Genomic DNA, 6,535 nt, shown 5'->3' with positions numbered 1-6,535 from the left:
GAAAGAAAGAAAGAAAGAAAGAAAGAAAGAAAGAAAGAAAGAAAGAAAGAAAGAGAGAAAGAGAAAAATTTTCAGGTAAATGGATAGAGCTAGAAAAATTATCCAGAGTGAGTTAACCCAGACCCCAAAAGGCAAAGATGATATATATTCACTTATATGTGAATGTTAGCTTTTAAGTTCTCAATAAGCAGGTTATAGTTCATATAATTACAGAGGTTAACTATAGAGTAAGGGACTAGGTTGGAGGGAAAATTTTTCCTAGGAAAGAGAAATAGAATAAATACTTCTAAATGGACAGCCATATAGAGACTGTAATGGGAATATTGAATAACGAGAGTGAAGAAACAGGAAACCAAGGAAGGGAGTATGGGAAGAGACAACTAAAACTAAGGGCCATTTGAGGAGCTTTATTGAAGTTGTTATAGTGAAAGCTTCTTAAAATACGTTCATATATGAGATAAATCTAAATGGAATAACTAAATATTGGGGCAACTAAGCTCCAACTTGACATCTCTTGCCATGAAATGAACCTCCAGTGTGGGGAATGCATTACTTCTAATCAAGTTTTTGTCCAAGGGGGTCCCATGGAAAACCCACATAACATGAGCTTCTGGACACAAAGTGATGGTAAGGCCCATTTGCTGAAAGCGACACTGCAGAATTCACTGCTCTCATGCAAACACTTGCTCTGGCAGCAGCTCGGTGCCCAGGCTCCACTCCCACTATGGCTCCCGCTGCAGCCTGCACCAGCTGACAGCGACACTCTGACCCCGCCAGTGCTCTGAGCTTTAGTGGCGCTTTGCTCCTGCTACTGCGCCTGGCGGCGGCCGAACAACACTTCACCCCGGCCAGTGCTCCGAGTCGGGAGACTCACACAACGCAAAAATCAACTTTGGAAAATTTGGGGCACTGCTTTAGGTAAGGAATTTCTAAAAACCCAACATAGCCACAGAGATTTAAAAATTTCCTGTGATACCTCCCCGCCATGTTGATTTTGGGAGGAAGTGGGTGGAACCATGGCCTCACCATGGACTTTCACGTGGTTGTGGTGCCATTTTGAATTCGGGCAAATGGGCTCCGTCTTGCTGTGCGCTCCCCCTCTCCCACCAAGCTGCTTTTGTTTTGCTTCTAGCTCCATGCTTTCTTCTGACTAACAGGCTATTTCCAAGCTTTTTTCTTCCTGATTTCTGTACACTCTACTCTTATATTTTAAAATGTTTCAAATTCTTAATCTAATGCTTTAGATAATTTTCTCATTGGGTTTATAAGCCTTAATTTATAAGGCTTTAATTTATAAGCCTTAATTATAATTAACTTTTTTTTTTTTTATCTTTTAGAGTAGGCCACAACAATGAGCCTCATTTCAAATTGGTATGGATTTTTATAAAAATTCAAAGTTACATACTACTATGTATGATTCAACCCTTCTTCAAAGTAAATTTTATATAATAATAAAATTTCAAAGTTATAAATATCTATTTAAATTAAGTTGGTTTAAAATATAAATCTAAACGCCTGTGTCTTTTTGGTTCCTAAATTAATAAAGACTGTTACTGTCTCCTGCTATGTGTCGCTCAAATATAATTTTAAAATTGCTTTATACTGTTCTATTATATTGTTGGTTTTAAACTTATAGCTCAGGGGCTCATTATTACATACAAATTGTTTACCAATATTCTAAATTAAGATTTATTAATTTTAGAGATATTTATTTATGTTAAAACTGGGTCAATTTGCTCTATCTCTACTATCAAAAGGTTAAAATATCCTTGATCTTGTTCTCTAAAAATGATGTTATTAATCTATAGTATAGCCTTAGACTATTATAAGCTATAAACTTTTATATACTAAATCATACAAAAAACTCTCAAGCTCTCCCTTTAATAGATTATAATCATGACTTTTAAGGTTCTAACTTAGCAAGGACAAAACCTAAAGTCCTAATATTTAATGGTTAAAAAATGCAAGTTAATAGTCATTTCATAGATATATATTTATAGTCCTATAGATGCAAACATGGTCTCACTGCAATTTTAATAAACAGCTGAGGATGGTCCTTGAGTATAGGAGTTGGTAAAATTAGTAAGAGCCATCCCGACTGGCTCCAGATCTTAGCTGTGCTCTGAGGCTGCTGGCATTCCCGCACAAAAGACAGGAGGTCTACAGTGAGCCATCCCAACTGGCTCCAGACCTTAGCTGCGCTCTGAGGCTGCTGGCATTCTGGCAAAAAAGGCAAGAGTTTTGCGTAGCCAAAAGTCAGTTCTGCCAGGTGACTTTTTCAAATGCAGCCAAGTGGATGCTGGTCCCTTTGCTGATGCAACATGCCATAGCTGGCTGCTGGCAGACTGACCTTTGGAAGTCAAAACACTCCCATTCAGGCTTGTCCTCTGTGCCCAGCCATGGAGGTTCAACCAGCACAAGAGCCACCGACACTTCCAGCCTTCTAGCTCGTTGGCTTGGTGGAGGACAAATGGCTCCTTGACTCAGCAACCTCCACAACTCTTGTCCTGCACTGAGCAATATCACAGGTCTGCTTTTGATCTCACAATGAGGTCCCACGGACATATTGCCAACTTCTGTGTTGGGAGACTTCAGATGCCTTCCCAGTTCTCTTGATATGCAGGAGACCAGGCCTTAAGCCTAAGTTCTAGAGCAGCTATTTTCAGGCCTAGACACAGTCCAGACTCAAGAAACAGGCCTAAATGTAACCTTTTACCATCCCTTTAGCTAAAGGACAATAAATGTTCATAGCAGTCTCACCCATGTCTCGTGGTAAAAACTAAATACAAAAGTCCCTTTCAAAAAAATAAACATATTTGAGAGTCTTAAAAAAAAGTGTCTTAAGGTTGATAAATACAAGTTTTACATGTTTGAGAGTTTAAAAAGGTGTCTTAAGGTTGAGAAATACAAGTTATACATGTTTGAGAGTTTAAAATGTCTTAAGGTTAATAAATACAAGTTATTCATGTTTGAGAGCCTAAAAATGTGTCTTAAGGTTGGTAATGCAAGTTATAAATGTTTGAGGGTCTAGGAAGATGTTTTAAATTTGGTAAATGCAAGTTATAAAGGTTACAAGGTCTAAGGTGATTTAAGGTATCTTAAATAGGTAAAAAGGCTTAATATTTCCTCCTGTTTCTATGCTATTGTTATTGTTGTATTGACTGTCCAGAGTTTTAACCTTTATCAATAGGGCTCTAATTTATTAATCTAACTCTGATACAAAAACATTCCACTATACCACGTACTATTATGGTTCTAAGCTCAAGATTGTAAGCCTCCATAACATGTATGCTTATACTAAAAGTTAAGATCAAGTAAGTTTCCCTTTTACTTCATAAAAGGCTTTTGCATTTTCACAGCTCACCTTAAAAAAATACTTATGCTATTAACACAAATATGTATGTTTACTGCCTTTTCTACAATGCAGAGTACAATTGTGATACTAACATGTCTAATGTTTTAACTCCTTCTTAAAACTTAAATTCTTGTAATCTGCAGAAAGTCCACCTAAATCCACCTCTCAGTTCAGTTGGACTCCAGATAAGTACTGCACTTATTGCTCCTCCCCTTTCCGTGGTTTTGGGACTTCCTTTCCTGGCTACCAGACTGCTATTTACTGCATGCAACACTGCCTGGATTGGTGAGTTCTCCTTATTGACCAGCCACTAGATTTGTGAGTTCACTCCATTTTTTTCAGTATAAAATGGCTCTCTTGGTAGGGAAGCTTGACCGCAGAGCTCTGGTACTATCTTTTGAGATGGAGGGACCCCGCCTCCAGCTGTAGCCTTGACTATCTAGGGTTGACCCTCCATGCTGACCCCCATTTTAGGGCCCCACTCTCCCTCGGGCAGTACGTCCCCACTCGCACATGGTTCCTTCTCACCCTCTCTCGCTTGCTAGCTGGAAAGACCTAGCACTAGACAAACCATTGTACCCTCAGCTGTGCCCTGCTGGGGATCTGCGCCCAGGTCCCTGGCCAAAAGCTGATGAGCTATTGGACCAGGTAGGACCTCTCCCTCGAGTCACGCCTTGCCATTGGAAGGTCCCTGACTTCTGCCCCCAATGGGAGACGCCCAGATGCCCACCCCTCCAGATAGGATATCCTCTGGAGAATTTTAAGCTTCTACACCTAGTGCCAGCTGGCACCAGGGCCTGTAATTTTTCACACTTATGTAACTAAACCTCCCCTCAATGACAGATCCAAAACAAAGCCTTCTTTAAATACTGCCAGTGATTGGGTAAATAAAGGTCCCCCCAGGTAGACAGAGGTTCCCATGTTCAAGTCTCATTGATTCAAACCTTCCACCTCTGTTTGCTCTTCCAAAAGTTTTCAATGTATACCTAAAGGATTTTTCTCCATAATCTACTCAACTTTATCTTTTGCCTATATATATGTTTCAGTGTCTTGCCAGACACAGACTGTTTCCTATAGTCACAAAAACAGTGCCAAAGCAGCTTCAAGTGTTTAACTCTGACCTCACAGACTTCCAACAACCTGGACTTGCACCTTCCCTCCTAGCCATGGATGTTCTCACAGACCCTGGAAAACATCAAAACAACCTATTCTTCCTGGATTTGGCCAACATTTCAGCCTTTTGACCTTCCTCCCTACAGCGCCCCCAGTGTCAGCAGGAAGTAGCCAGAAGAGAATCTATGTCCGTTATTCACTTCTCATTAACAAAAGGCTGAAATGGTGTGCTTCAGGACCAGGACAAGCAGCTCCAGGTTCTCCCAGCATTCCCCAGTCTCTACCTGCTGCCTTGCATGGCTGGAAACTCTCCTATTGACAACCCTCTACCCTAAATTTTCCAGGGCAGAGGCTTCCCGTACTCCTGACCTTGTAATTTGACCATTTTGTTGCTATAATTCTCTCTCTCAACCCCTTGCATGACAACCAAAAGCTGCTTCCAATGAACCACAATTTATATACTTTAACTTACTTTATAAAAATCAGCCCAAGCTCCTCATTTTTTAATTATAGAAAAAGGGAGGAATGTTAGTATTTTGGAACACATCCTGCTTCTGGATTACCTAACAACTTATGATGTCATTATATGTCACCGGCCAGGTGGCCACACCAAGAAGGTGTGGTTTCCTTGCCCCTTAAAGGGACAATCGGACAAGTGGTTGCTCTCTTGCTTCTCTCTTCTCTCTCTTTTTGGGTGCCCCTTCCCCTTTCTCTCTCTCTCCCCATCATGTTCTGTTCCACCCTTCCCTCTATACCCACCTAATAAACCTCTTGCATAGAAGATTGGTTGACAGCCTCATTCTTTTAATAGATCTAACAACATCAAACAAATTTCTTTTATGAATTAACAGTGTAGTGCTACAGTTTTCTCAGAGAAATATTCCATCCTGAAGAGAAACTAGGAAGACAGGAAGGTAAACAACTCAGCATAGCTTTAGGAGGTCCCTGCCATTGAGCACATTTGCTAGGCCCCTACTCCGCAAGAGTGTATATGGAGTGAGGACTGCTGAGGATCACTCTCAGGCAAGCCCAGGAGAATTGCCTAGAAGAGGCACAGATCAGCTGAGCCCCCAAGTAAGGACACAGTGATGATCTGAATGAGAATGGCTCCCATAGGCTCATGTATCTGAAAGCTTGGACCACAGTTGGGGAGAATTAGGAGGTGTAGCCTTGTTAGAGGAAGTGAGGCTTGTTGGAGCTGTGGTCTTGTTGGAAAAGGTATGGGTGGTTTTTTTTCTTTCCCTTCCCTTCCCTCCCCTCCCCTTCCCTTCCCTTCCCTTTGGAGAAGGTGTGACCTTGTTGCAGAAGTTGTGTCACTGGGGTTAAGGTTCCAAAAGCCCACACCATCCCTAGGCAGCTCTCTCTTTTTCCCTTGTGTTGATGCTTATAAGCTGTCAGTCTCTGCTCCAACACCATACCTGCCTGCCAACTGTCATGATCCCCACCAAGATGGTCATCAGCTCACCATCTGAAATTTTAAGCAAGCTCCCAATAAATTCCCTTTTTCTTTCTTTCTTTCTTTCTTTCTTTCTTTCTTTCTTTCTTTCTTTCTTTCTTTCTTTCTTTCTTTCTTTCTTTGCCTTGGGTATTGTATCTCCTCACAGCAACAGAAAAGTAACTAAAAAAGCTGTTCTCCAGCAGCCTCCAGGCTGTCCAGTATGTCTCAGAGTTCCAGCTTTTGTGAGCTCCCCATCCTGGGTTGTGCTTTGGTGATGTGCCTGTCTTTGAATCAAGTTTGATATTGAAAGTAACTTCCCACCCATATTTCTATAATCAATGCCAAGAATACTCATTGGTTTACCAAGTTGGATTTGAAGTATCTGTCCTTTGGTCTGTCATGGCCTCCCTATCTTAAGAGAGTAGATGTGTATGTGTTGAATTTCCTTAGGAAAGTTTGTCACACAACAACCATGCACAGTTTAATGATATAAAGTTATTAGTTCCTCTGAAATTTTGTAAGAATATAGCTTCTTTGTAACTTATAATCTATATTATCCAACAGGGAATCCCACAGTCACTGTCATGAGAACACACCTTCCCTACATATATGGTTTGAACACTCCAGTG

At 40.9% G+C, this 6,535-nt stretch overlaps 1 protein-coding gene across 1 annotated transcript in view; it reads right to left on the bottom strand.

The window, feature by feature from the left end:
* Positions 1 to 6,535, bottom strand: part of LOC129679696 (C-type lectin domain family 2 member E-like) — a 95,576-nt gene that overhangs the window by 78,294 nt on the left and 10,747 nt on the right. The gene's annotated exons all lie outside the window — the stretch shown is intronic.

Source organism: Psammomys obesus, unplaced genomic scaffold, assembly GCF_907164565.1.
Source record: "Psammomys obesus unplaced genomic scaffold, mPsaObe1.curated_primary_1811, whole genome shotgun sequence".
Lineage (NCBI taxonomy): Eukaryota > Metazoa > Chordata > Mammalia > Rodentia > Muridae > Psammomys > Psammomys obesus.
The sequence above is the reverse complement of the archived record's forward strand: the minus strand, read 5'-3'. Positions and strand labels throughout refer to the sequence as shown.